Source organism: Anser brachyrhynchus (genome assembly GCF_964034855.1).
Source record: "Anser brachyrhynchus genome assembly, chromosome: 4".
Taxonomy (NCBI): domain Eukaryota; kingdom Metazoa; phylum Chordata; class Aves; order Anseriformes; family Anatidae; genus Anser; species Anser brachyrhynchus.
This window is the reverse complement of record NC_137698.1, coordinates 29,634,254-29,647,049: the sequence shown is the minus strand read 5'-3', so window position 1 is coordinate 29,647,049 and position 12,796 is coordinate 29,634,254. Positions and strand designations below refer to the sequence as shown.

The 12,796-nt window shown below is 35.8% G+C and overlaps 1 protein-coding gene across 10 annotated transcripts in view; it reads right to left on the bottom strand.

Moving 5' to 3' along the window:
• Nucleotides 1-12,796, bottom strand: part of FSTL5 (follistatin like 5) — a 413,457-nt gene that overhangs the window by 334,291 nt on the left and 66,370 nt on the right. Inside the window, exon 1 of one of the 10 annotated variants that reach the window (XM_080590004.1) lies at nucleotides 7,758-8,882. The exons of the other annotated variants lie outside the window; for them this stretch is intronic. The gene's annotated coding sequence lies outside the window, so the exon portion shown is untranslated. Of the gene's footprint in view, nucleotides 1-7,757; nucleotides 8,883-12,796 lie in introns of those variants that run through there. 10 annotated transcript variants of the gene reach the window in all.

Below are 12,796 nucleotides of genomic sequence, written 5' to 3'. Positions count from 1 at the left end.
TAATTCAAACTCCTTCAGATATTCAAATGCAGAAAGGAAATCAAAAGTAGAAATGCAACTGAATAAAACTGCCATACTTTTTTGCACCAAGCATGATGCTTTTCCCAGATGTTTTTAGGGAATAAAAACAGTTAGTTCTTTGCGTTGCAAAACAACTTTGATTATATGCTAGTGTTGTTACCATAACAAATAGACATGCATAATGAGTAGTTCTGAAAGCACTATATTTATCTATCTGTACATCTCCTGACAGCCTCTTGGTAGAGTCAGCTACTCGATGACACTGGGACAAGGAGCATACACGTGAACAGGCTGAACTAATAAAACAGTAGTGTTGCATTATCAGGAAATTGCAGCTTGACCACTATAGAAAATAAAATGTGATAGTAACAGGGGATCCCACTAGTACAAGCACAAGATGGTAACAGAGGCCAGGAAGGTACAAACAGAAATCCAAAAGGGTCAGTCAGTTGTTGCTGAAAGGAGGCAGCCTTGGTAAGAGGGGAAAACTGACTTTTCACACAACGGAGAGAACAGAAAAAAGAGCAGCTATCTCTTGTAAATGAAAGATCCCATAGATAGCTCAGACAGCATGGAATTTGCGGACCAGTGAAAAAGGAGAAAGTAAACAGACTGTGATAGAAAATACATATGTATAATGCCAGCTGCACCCAAGAGTGAGGAGGAAGAACCATTATACATCTCTAGTCCAGAACTCCTCGTAGCCACCTTCCTGCTTAACTAAACAGACTAACAATCAATTACTGCTTGAGTAGGTAAATGCATTTCTTTAGCCCACAGAAACTGCCTGGGATTTTCTGTTTCATACCCCACCCTAGAGACTTGGTTGCAATATTTGTCCTTCCCACAGCATAGAACCACATCAAACTGCAAGATAGACAAGACAAAATTTATAAAGCTGCACTTCACTACCATCTTTTCAACTTCTCTAAGCGCCCACCCATTTTCAGGGATGTTATGTTCAACTACAGCTAATCTGTGGAGAGATACAGCTGTTTCTGTGCTCATGACAAGTACCACTTTTTTGGTTACCATTGTAGAATCATCCACATAAAGTCAATTATTTGTTGCAAGAGAACTCACATTATCCTTCCACTGCATATATGGATTTCTTCTATTTTTACATTATCTATCTTATAAGCATTTTTCTCCATTCTGTTTTTCTTGCAGTACTGATTTTTTGCCTATCTAACTCTGTTTAAGTATCTACCATAGCTTTCCTAATTGTATTTTAAGAGAAAGCTGCTTTCAGAATGGCTCTGTTTAGTTTGGGAAGTGATTCTCCAATGGCACATCTCACAGCAGCAAATGCTGAACAGCTGGAAACTACCTAATTAGAACAGGGAAGAAAAAAGAAAGAGGATGTCTGAGATGAATAATAATCACATCCATCACACTCAGATTTTTTCTTATTTATGTAGCATACACCTGTGTCTCATCGGCACTGAAAATGATTGTAGGATGAGACACTAGGCTGGCCTTATATCATATTTCTCCTTCTGTGATCTTTAAATAGCTTTTGCTTGTTGCTTTAATTATATAGGTAGATTTGTTTACTGAAGCATTCATGTTAAAACTCATTTCATGGAAAGGGGCAAATTACATTTTTAATTATGTTTCTTTGGGAGGGCTACATAGTTAAGATGATTTGCTATCTTCTACTTTCCGCAGACCTTCTACAGAAGGTATCTTAGTAACTCAATGCAAAACACAGTTGCACAAAGTTTTCATACAATAAATGCACACGTATTTTTAGAGGGATAGCAGCGTATCAGGGTTTTCAAAGAAGCCTGCTTACCTACATCTTTGGGTCACAAAATATGTTTACAAATAGGGCACTAAAATTTACACTGAAAGTTTCCTATTAACTCTGAAGAAATGAAGTCAGGTAGAACTACTCACATGGATAACATGAAACAAGCAGAGAAATAGAAATGCTACATTCCTTGGTGTTTATGTGCTTTTGTTAGCATCTTAAATTCGCTTTTTAAAATATTTATTTTAATATTAACTCTTTTTCCTGATGATTGCAGAATAAAGAATTGCTATATGAGTGTATGTAAATGGCTCAGATCTAAACCACAAGATCAGAAAATCCACAATAGATTTTTAAAAAAATCATTTTTTATTTTGAAGAACAAGCAAAATTTTAAGCAAATCTCATTGCATTCTTACCATAGAAGTCTTTGATTGGATTTTTGAATGTTACAACTCCATTAAAAATGGCTGGGAGCAGTTATAATCTTGAAATTACCTAACTCGGTTTTCTGTCATTGTGAATTCAGATATTACCTTGCTCAAATACCAAAACTGAGAAGAGATCATTTCAAAATTAAAGTGTACTCATATACATTCATTGCTAATAACTGCTTCAAATAAGCTAGTTAGCTAGGAGCCAACTATTCTCCTAATAGATCTAAAGCATGAGCTACTCCGAAAGCAGCTAAACAAAGCAGACACCACACTGAAAATTGAACCGTAACAAATAAACAGAGAAATGAGATGAGATACAGTTTGGTACAACAAAAGGTTTTTTTCCAGGCTTAGTTGCTAGTTTGAAGTGTCAGAAATGTCAGACATTTTAAATCTCCACTTATCTCCTGATATGGTGATAATCCAGGGGCATGAGGAGTGGTGTTCACTTTATAACGCACACTGCAGTGTTTTATAAATAAAACTCAAAATAAGTGAGTTCAATACTTGACCCTTTATCAGAAATATAGTACATGGAACTTTTCATGTGTACCTCTCTGTAAGTTTTAATTAAAAATTTCTGCCATATTCATATTCCATGCTAGGATGACTAGTATTATCTCTTAATGTCAGCAAAATATATATATCCGTTTGTGGAATTTTTTTTCTGCTTTTTTTTTCTTCCAGATTTTTGTGTCCTCAGAAACTGTTCTGTAGAATTTTGCTCTGCTTTTACCACAAACTCATGCAATTCAATTGTCATAATGCTGTTTCCTCTGCACTTCAAGTTTTTGACTAAATCCACAAGGATATAATCAGGTAATTACTAATTCCCTTGCAGTGCTCTCTTGATTTCCTATGACAACTACCATTCAAATTTCATTTTTACTTTTGCTAGGTGAACATGCTTCTCCGCATGAAAATCCACAATTTCTTGTAGCAACTTCATTCTACATCTCTTACTATACATAGTCAAGGCAAACATTTTATGTTGTTCAGGATGTACAGCATAAATACCATGGCTTGGAGAACTTTGTTGTTTAAAATGAGCTTATTTCTTAAATCTGAATTGTACATCTTGTTAACCATTTCTCCTCTAAACAAGATTGAAAATAAAATTTACTCTAGCAAAAAGTGAAGTGAAAGAGTTGGAGCAACGTATCAATATATCTGCCAATTATTACCAAGCACTGATTTCAATAAAGCAAACCAGTAAGTATGTCAGAGATGATTATAAAATGTTTCTGTTGCATATGACTTTGTGGGGCTCCTGTCTGACTTCTTAACTTTCTTGGGAGAGAAAAAAAAATAAAAAATACAGTAAACTCAGTCTAGCATTACTCTGCTGTTCCTTAAAGGTCAAAGAAGATAAAATAATTTTAAAGAAATGTTGATGCTGACCACAATAGTTGTAGGCTTCACTTCCAGCTTAATTATACTCTGCAAAATACTGCTCAGCTTCACGCTGGAAGAAATGCAGCTGCCACTGTTTTAATTCGACACAGTAGGCAGGTATATTTTTCCCTCTTACAAAAGCCTGCAATCACAGCTGCCTGCTACTTGACCTTTTTTTTTTTTTTTTTTTTTGTCTTTTAGCCAACTTGCTGCTCACCTACTGTTCATAAACTCCAAGCTGGTAGCTGTTGAAAGGCCCCCTGCAATAAATGCATTTTTCATAGTTTCACGTTAAGTATTACACAAAATATTCAATAAAACTTTTTGCCCTTGAATCTTGGTGGTGGTAACTGAAAGACTGGTGCCAGATTTCATTGGCATTGTGCCAGCACACATCAACAGTTAAACCCAAGTTAGGGTTCAGGCTGCTAATATAACCCTTAGATAAACCCCAAATTGAATTCACAAACCCCTCCTCAGCATTTGTCTTCCAGTCTGGATGCACTTTGCAAAACTGTTTTTTATTCAACTCAGAAAAGTTCTAGGTGTGAAATATTTGCTTCTTTGCACAACTACAACCTCTGTAGTTTGAGCAGTCAGGAAAATTTATTGACTCTGTAGGATACACAACATAGGCACAGTGACCAAATCCTCCTATGAGTCCCAATATTTAAAATGCAAAAAGCCCTAATCAGCAGCTCATATGGGAAATCAGATGGGACTGGCCTCCAGCTTTCTGCTGAAGAGATATTCTTGGGACCAAAGAAATATGCATTACTGGGACACAATAACTTTTCCCCTACTTCTAGAGCTAGATATAAACAAACACCTGGAACTCCAGATTGCTCTAACAGTCAAAATCTTGGGTTTGAATTCCACAACGCTAAGCTCGTCACAAGAAACGTTACAACATATAGCAAGTTTTGATGATAGTGTTTGAGAGTTTACACTAAAAAATATGTCAGTATGTAAATGACTTTTAGAAGTAGTAGCAGGAAAGACTGGAGTAGAACAAGATAACTGCAATAAAAGCCCACAAGTTCAAAGGAAGGTCCCTATTCAAGTTGGTTATCCTTGGGATTTACTTAGATACCAAAGAGAATGTTCAGAATTCTCAGAAGCATCTGAAACATGTGATTTCTATTGAATTCACTGGGAGTTCAGCACTTGACCATCTGAGTCTAAGTTTCCTTTCTCCAGTGTAAAATTAATAATAGTATAAGTGAATTTCTTTACAAATTTTATCACAAGATGACAGAGATTGTTATACTCATCTGACCATAAGAAAGTCTTCTGTAATGCAAAAAACAGAAAAAAAAAAAGAAAAAAAAAAAAACATGGCTTTTATTGACATTTCAACATCTTCCAAGAAGCACAAAAAGATATTTTAAAAACTTTGAAAAATCCACCTTCCACAGAACCCACAAAGAACAACAGACGCAAGAATAAGTTCTGTGTAATGTGAAATTGCTCCCTTTATCTGAATTCCCTAGGTCTGATGTCCAGGATGAAAGAATATTGGAGTGAGTGATTTTTTAGAAGTACGACGCAATCCTCATCTCTCTTCAATAAGAGAGAAGGATTATGGGGGGAGGAAGGGAAGAGGAACAACCATCAGATTTCAGATGGCTAATTAGCAAGTACATCTTCAGGCTTGCATCTTTATGACAACTAATTATGTTAATAAGCCACATAGTGACTGACTCCTTTTTTAGAAAGTCAACGAAGTTAGAATTCAGTCCACAGCTACCATTTAAGCAGACAGCTATTGAGGGATACATTTTCAATGCTGTGTGTAGGAGTTACAACAAAGGTAAGGCTGGCCATGACAGCAGCTTTCACAACTGTTGATGTTGTAGCTCTTTTTATTCAATATTAATAAATGCAGCATGCAATTATTTTACCATCTGTCTCCTGTAGAACCGTTTATTTCTGTCCTTCAAGTACACCAAGAAAATATATTAACTAATTTCCTCAAATATAATAACCAATAAATTACTGTAATGAGGTTTTGTATACAGCATAAGAAAATAAGGGAATTATTAACAATACTTCTTATCTTTCTTCTAGTATGAATAATTGCCAAGACAAATTACTTAGCTGTAAAATACCATTATTATATCTTTCAACACACAGCAACAACTTTAAAAAAATAAATTACTATCAGCCTAAAGTCTGCAATTCAAGCTCAAATGGTTCAAATTTCCTTTCCAGTTTTATGATTCACTGTTAGTGTTTCTACAAGAAAGTTAGTACATATTAGCTGTTCTATTGGCATTAGCTAAGAATTATTTAAAAAAAAAAAAGATTTAGTTCTGTGGGAACAGGCTTATGCAACCACTACCAAATGTGTCTGAAACTTCTGAATTCTGTTTTGCAATTTCTTAACATTTTTCTGAAGTTGTCTTTAAGAAAGAAAACTGTTAACATGAGGAAATACATGGGCTCCCATAAAGGACCCTTCCTGCTCTGTTTGGTACCTAAATGGACCAGGGATACTTGGTAAATGCTGATGAAATAGAAAAATGGGTGAAATATCAAGTGAGAATAAGGAAAACCTGCCCATACTGTTGCAGTACCGTGATAATGGTGACATAAAGAAAAAGCAAGCTGGTGAAAAAAATATATATTTTTTTTAATAAGTACTTCTTTCTATCATTTGTATGTTCTTTCATTGCAGGGATATCAGCTTAATTGGGTTATTATCCTATAAACTTTGATGTATTCATGAGTGTATGTTATAATTAAGTGACAGGATTTCACTTCTATTTCTCAGAAAATTTATGTGAACTACTCATTATCATCCTGGCTTGAAAATCATGAGCTTGCATTAAAATATTCAAGAAATTAGATTTTGATAATTTTAAGCCATTTCAGGTGAAGAATAAAGATCAAATATATACCTCATCAACACAAGTAGCCTTGAAGTGTCATGTCATTTTTATAAAGAGCTGGTATAGCAGCTTTTTCTTCAGTTACTATTTTGTAAATTCTGACAGGTTTTGAGCAGCTTCACTTTCTAACACTGTTGGTGAATTAAGCAGTTATTAACTGTTTGTCATGACCTCAATATCCCCTTCTCAATGCAGAAAACACAGCAGATTAACATGTTCTTGCTTCTAAGTTTCAATAAGTGAGTAAAGAAAAAGTGTCACCTATGTAATTTAACCATTCAAAATACCCTTTTTATACTTAAAAAACTAGAATCCTTCAACATTTTGTTTCTCCATGTAAGAAGTATTTTTCTCTTACATTTAAAAATGTATTGTTAGTTAAAGAAAAGTTTCAGATCGAGAGCACAAATGAATAACACCTATTTATTTCAAGATTGAAATATTCAGCTGTAGTACGAATGAAAAGAAAGGTCTCATTCTCCTTCTGTTTTGTTCTTCACCCTTCAGTTTCAAGAAGCTGTCTGGGTACATGTATAGTGCCAGTGACAAAAACTAGGATGCAACATTAGAAATTAACGTTCATATGAAATACATGGGTCTTTTTTAAGAGCTCTCTTCTCTACCTGCATTCAAATATGAAAGTTGCAGTTTGAAGTAAAAATATTCACATGCAGTCATCCAGCTTACATGAAGATTATAAGAACTGCAGGTAGGTCCCAAGGAAAGAAGAAAACTGCTCCTTGTTTGTTTGCTGTGCAAATATATCCATATATGAGAGAGGATTCACTAAAAGAAAACTTGGTTTTCTACAGAAAGCACACACCTACCAGTAGTACAGAGAACAGCAAATCTGAAACATTCAGGGAAATCCACCGATAGGCTACAAAGAAGAATCCTAATACTGGGTTTTCTGTGAGTAGGAAACCTAGATTTCAACAAATGGTAGAGCCCTTACAGAAATCAACTTCTGTATAAAAATTATTCTCTCTAAAACATCCTCTCTAGAAGTCAATAAAGATGTGCAAAGATTCATAAAGTTGAGGGAAACAAATAACCAAAAAACAGTAAGTGGCCATTTCAGCGGTTAGGTGATACAATGTCAAAGCACCTGCAGAAACAGAAACATTTGACTACATCTATTATGTTGTACGAAGCCAGGATGGAGATGGATCTGAAAGAAGCTAGATTATCAAGAGTTGAAGTGACTTGCTGTGTGGCATGACTTCAACATGACTTCCCCAGCCATCTTGTTACCTTTGCCCTTCCTAATGGCAGCCTCCATGTCAGAGTTCCAAGCTGGGGCAGGAAGGCAAGGGTCTGTAGACAAGAAAGCTGTGTAATTCAGGTACAGTACCATCCCCAGTGATCGACAGGAAGAGTAACGCAGGAAATAATGCAGATGTGATGACTTGATGACTGTTAGCAGGAAAAGCAGGTTAATGAGGTACACCACAGAGATCTGAAGAAAAGAAAAAGGAAAGAAAATAACCACCTGTGATAATTTGATCCCACCGATAAAACTGCCATTTACATTGAGGACATCAGTGGAAATTTGTATTGCAGAGATCTAAGTGCAGGTGGATTTGCCTGATAGGAGCCTGTTTCTTCTTATTATTCCAACCTGTTGCTAGTACATATTTAACTGAAAGCATGCTGTAATGGATTAATCATTTTTTCTTCCAAATAACCCATCAAAAATTCTCCAGACATCACTGCTGTTGTGTCCACAAATAAGGGAGGCTCTCAGCTTGCAGTAAAGAGGCACAGGACTCATTAACAAGCAACAGCCATCAGCAAAGAAGACAATTATCTGAGTGAATGCTCCTGCTCTGCTCTCATGATGGCTTAAATTAACCTGTTTATCATCTGATGGAAATAGAGAGGAAAAAAATACTTCAGCTCCCAGGTGGAAGGCAGAGTTTCAGCTAAGACTGAATACTGTCTAATTTCAGGATCCTTTCACCACACAATTCCTGGGAAACAGAAGCTAATCTCATTACTTTCAGCTGGCATCTTTTCAGGACAGGGAAACATAAGACAGGCTTAGGTTTCCGAAGCCGCTTCTGTATTTTGACTTGTCATTTAATCCATTCAAGAACAGTGTTGACTCGCTCTAACACAAGGCATCCAAAAAATTCTCAGACCCAGCTTTTAAAATACATTTTACATTTCAAAAATGTACTTTTAAAGTACATCTTGTTGTGAATTTGAAGTGAATTGCAGTTCAAGCTCTGACTTAATATAAGGAGTACATATATACGCTGAGACAAAAAGGTACTATGGAACCTGAGGTATCATGCAGGTTTTCTGGAGGAAAAAAACGTCTTGAATTCACTTTATTTAATTACCATTTTTCCTTCTGTCTCTTCAATGAACACAAACAGTGAACGTTCTGTCAATAAAGTACATTAAAAGTTTAAAGATAACAAGAAGAAAAAACACCAATCATGACTGAAGTCTCAAGGCAGCGGCAGAAGGGTCATCCATGTTTTCAGAGTTTGAGCACATGAGAATTTTTAATTTCCACTGTTGCTCCCAAAGCTCTTTGCTAATAGAAGTTACTAACTTTGATATAGGTGGTCAAGTAACAGGACTGACTCCCCTCATTCACAGCTACAACCCATATACTAGCTTTTTATAAAAGAGCTCTCTTCAGGTATATAAGGTTTTGGTACTTTACCAGAAATTAAGCTTTTTCTGTTCATTTGAGCTCCCAGGGTTGAGGTAGCTTCTTACATTTCTACAGTTCAGAGCTCGTTTGAACTAGAGATATTCCTTCAGAATAAAAGAACCATGTACTTTGACCCACAGCAGATACGAGAACAATAATCATCCCCATCCTGTGTATATTCATCCTACTCTGTAATAACATGATTAAAAAGGATTCCTGCTTGCTGAGTTGTTTGGTCAGAGATTAATGCTGTAATGCTCCTCAACTGGTGCAGCATTTTATACAAATAGCACTGTTTTCAGAAAAGTCTGAAGCCATGTGCACCCAGGAAGCAGCTGATAGAAAATTCCAGTGTCTTGATGATTTGTGTTTTAATCATCAGTTAACAAGAGATTTAATGGCATTTTCTGTCAACTTGTCTTCTCTGTAACAAAGCAGTTTTGATATTAGAAGTAAAGGCTTTTAAGCAAAATAAAAAGCACCACATTCAAATATTAAGTAAATCTTATTCTCCTTTGCTCTGTGTGGTTTGATATAGGCAGTCTACATCATACTTTAAGTCATGGGGGAAGACATTTCCTGTGTTACCATGCCTAATTTGATATTCCTCTTTCTACTTGGAAAACCCTCTATCAACTCTTGTATGTGATAGTCCTAATTTCATAACTAAAATTACATTTGGGAAACATACATCACTCATGTAGACAGTAATTTCAACAGTGTAAAGCCAAAGTGCTGGATCATGTTCGTGTGATACAGTCTTTAAAAGCAGTGTGCTCTAATCCTTCACCTGTTTCCTACATAAAGGCCAAAGACAAGAAAATACATTTGCTGCACAAAATATTTGAGTTGTGAAGTCAAAATGTATCTAATTTTCTTCCGTAGTAAAGGAACAATCCAGCATCCTTCTTAAATGTCAACGAAGAAAGAATTGTTACCCCCCCCCCCCCAATATCATCAGATTAATTTTACAAACCAAATTATTTTCCCTACTGTTATTTTGGTCCTAAAGGGCCTATGAAGGTCCTATAATGTAGTACCTCTTCCATAATCATACACCTAGAGGAAGCCTACCTAATATAAGAACTTTTATGACTATATATTTCCTGCTATTCTAAGGGTATCCCATGACGTCCCCAGATTTTTTTTTCCAAACGCTTTGCTCATCAGTCATAATGCCCCCAAATTCCATGAACAAAATATACAGATAAGAATTACATTTTTTTTATAAACAGTTCAAAGCCATGAGGAAAAATAAATATGTAATCATATGTAATCAGAGATCTACATATTCAAGTATTATATAAGAATTATCCACTATAGATTTATGAGCTTAGCAAATTTGAGTTAAAAAGATACAACATATAAACTGAATCATAATCTGCTAACTAATGTAATCTGGTGAATAACCTAACCTAACTAATGTCATCTGGTTGTGTATAGTAAGATAGAAAGGTATCAACTTAATTATTTTGATCTTTAAATCGGTAAGTTTAAATCCTGCTCAATGCAACAATAATAAAAATAGTAGTAGTCGTAGTAATATAGTTAATTTCAGCACATACAATGACCATATGGGTTTTGGATAAATTTAACATCATTCTTTGTTCTTGTTCACCTTTCCTTCCCTTCCCGACTTAACTAAAGAAATGAAAATAGTGTTTCTTTCCAGCTGACCACAGAAATTTGAATACGTGCAGATATTTAGAAACAAAAAACTGAGATCAACTCTACAGCTCTTAGGAAGATGCAGTAGATTGATTTGATTCCCATCATCAGCCAAACCTCTGATCTTCAACCAGCTTAATCCCATGTGGGACACTGAAGCTTGCCCTGTGGTGAACCTGGCAAGACAGAAATAGCAAGTGTCCTTCTAATATCTTTTATTGCCCATGGAATTCCCCCTCAATCAAGAATATCTATAAACTATCATGAAGTTTGTGTTGCCAGAAGGAGAAACAAAAAAAAGTAACCAAGTAAGACCAATAAGATACCAAGTCCAAATAGTGAATGCACTAGAGAGGAAACCTTTTCCACTTCTGAGGAACAAGCTTTTCATCAAGACCCAAGAGAGCTTCAGAGTCTTTTAGCTTTAAATCTAAGCAAAATTTACTTTAAAGAAACTTTTTTTTAATCCTTTAAATAATCTTCTCAAATAAAGAATTCTGAAGTGAAATTTAATAAAATATGAAATAAAAGATCTGCATAAGCAAGGGTGGATGTGCTATATAGACTGCAAATTTGTACGAATCACAGAAGTAAAAGCAGCACAATCCTGGAAGATATCCTGGTGCACTGAGGGCTGAAAAAATCCTGGCTAAACATACCTTGCACATCTCAGGAAATTAGTTGGCCAACGAGAATTAGACAACGTAGTTTAGATACTTCTGATAATGCAACAGAATATATTGTGAGGAAAGGGGTTGGGACCAGGCAGAGCAGGGAATAGGGGAATGCATTTATGTTCTTGAAGGTTACCCAGCCATAAATGATCTGGTATCGCATTTGAGGAATTGCAGGTAACAGAGAGATCATATACTGTGAAAGTGATTTGGAAGAAGAAAGAAACACTGTATTGCCTAGTTAAACCAGTTGAAATTGTAATCTACTTCTGCCTGTCTGAAAACTGACACCCAACTTCTCGAAAAATCTCACTGCTAGCAAACATCTCCATGGTAGCAGGAAACATACCATGACTCCGTATCTGTGCTTGTTTATCTAGGATAATTTAAGAATTTTTCACTTGCTTTCAATGGTAGGAAGCTTTGCAATCTGCTTTTCATTTGGCACCTCTGAAAATCTCCCATGGAAAAAAAATACATTGAGGATTCTTTCAACCTCAACTGTTGCTGGGAGGATTTATGTCTGTGAAATACAAAGAGTTATTTTGCCTTGACAAGATTTGTCTGTCAGAAGGCATGGCATACCCGGAGTTTTTGTTAACCTTCCACTGCTTAATATGTGTAGCCAGTCATACGTAACTGCACATGAAGGAAAAAGGGAAGAAACACTTTACGTTTTCCTTTCATTGGTGATGCACATCTTTTCAATCCAGAGGAAGAAAATCTGGGCAGACTTTCAATAACAAAACATCTAGACACATGTCCCCATGGATCCTAAGGTACTGTGATCTCTACTGAAGAGATCTGTTTCATACCAGTAAGCAGAAATACCTCCCATACAAACACCCAATAACCTGTTCTGCTATCCCCGAGCAGAATGACCTGTACTTTTCAGCTGCTGGTACTTGTAATCAGAAACTAATTCTTAGAATAAGCAAACACATTTTTCCATCCTTGGCAACCAAGTGTTTCAAGCAGAACAAATGTCAGAGCAAATTTAAGAAAGATTGCTGATAGCCTCTCTCCATAGAGAACCAAAGTAAAATCCTTGTGTTTCTGACTGACCTTCCAAAATGAGGGAGCATCTAATATATAAGAACTAGGGAACTAGTTCTGGTGAACAAGTGCTACTACTTTGCTATGCAGAATTGTCTTCAAATGAAAAATCTGTTCAGCATACTTTAGAATAATAGACACATATGTGAGAATCATAGAACAGTTGGGACTGGAAGTGACATTAAAGACCATGCAACCCCCCTGCATGGACACCTCCCACCAGA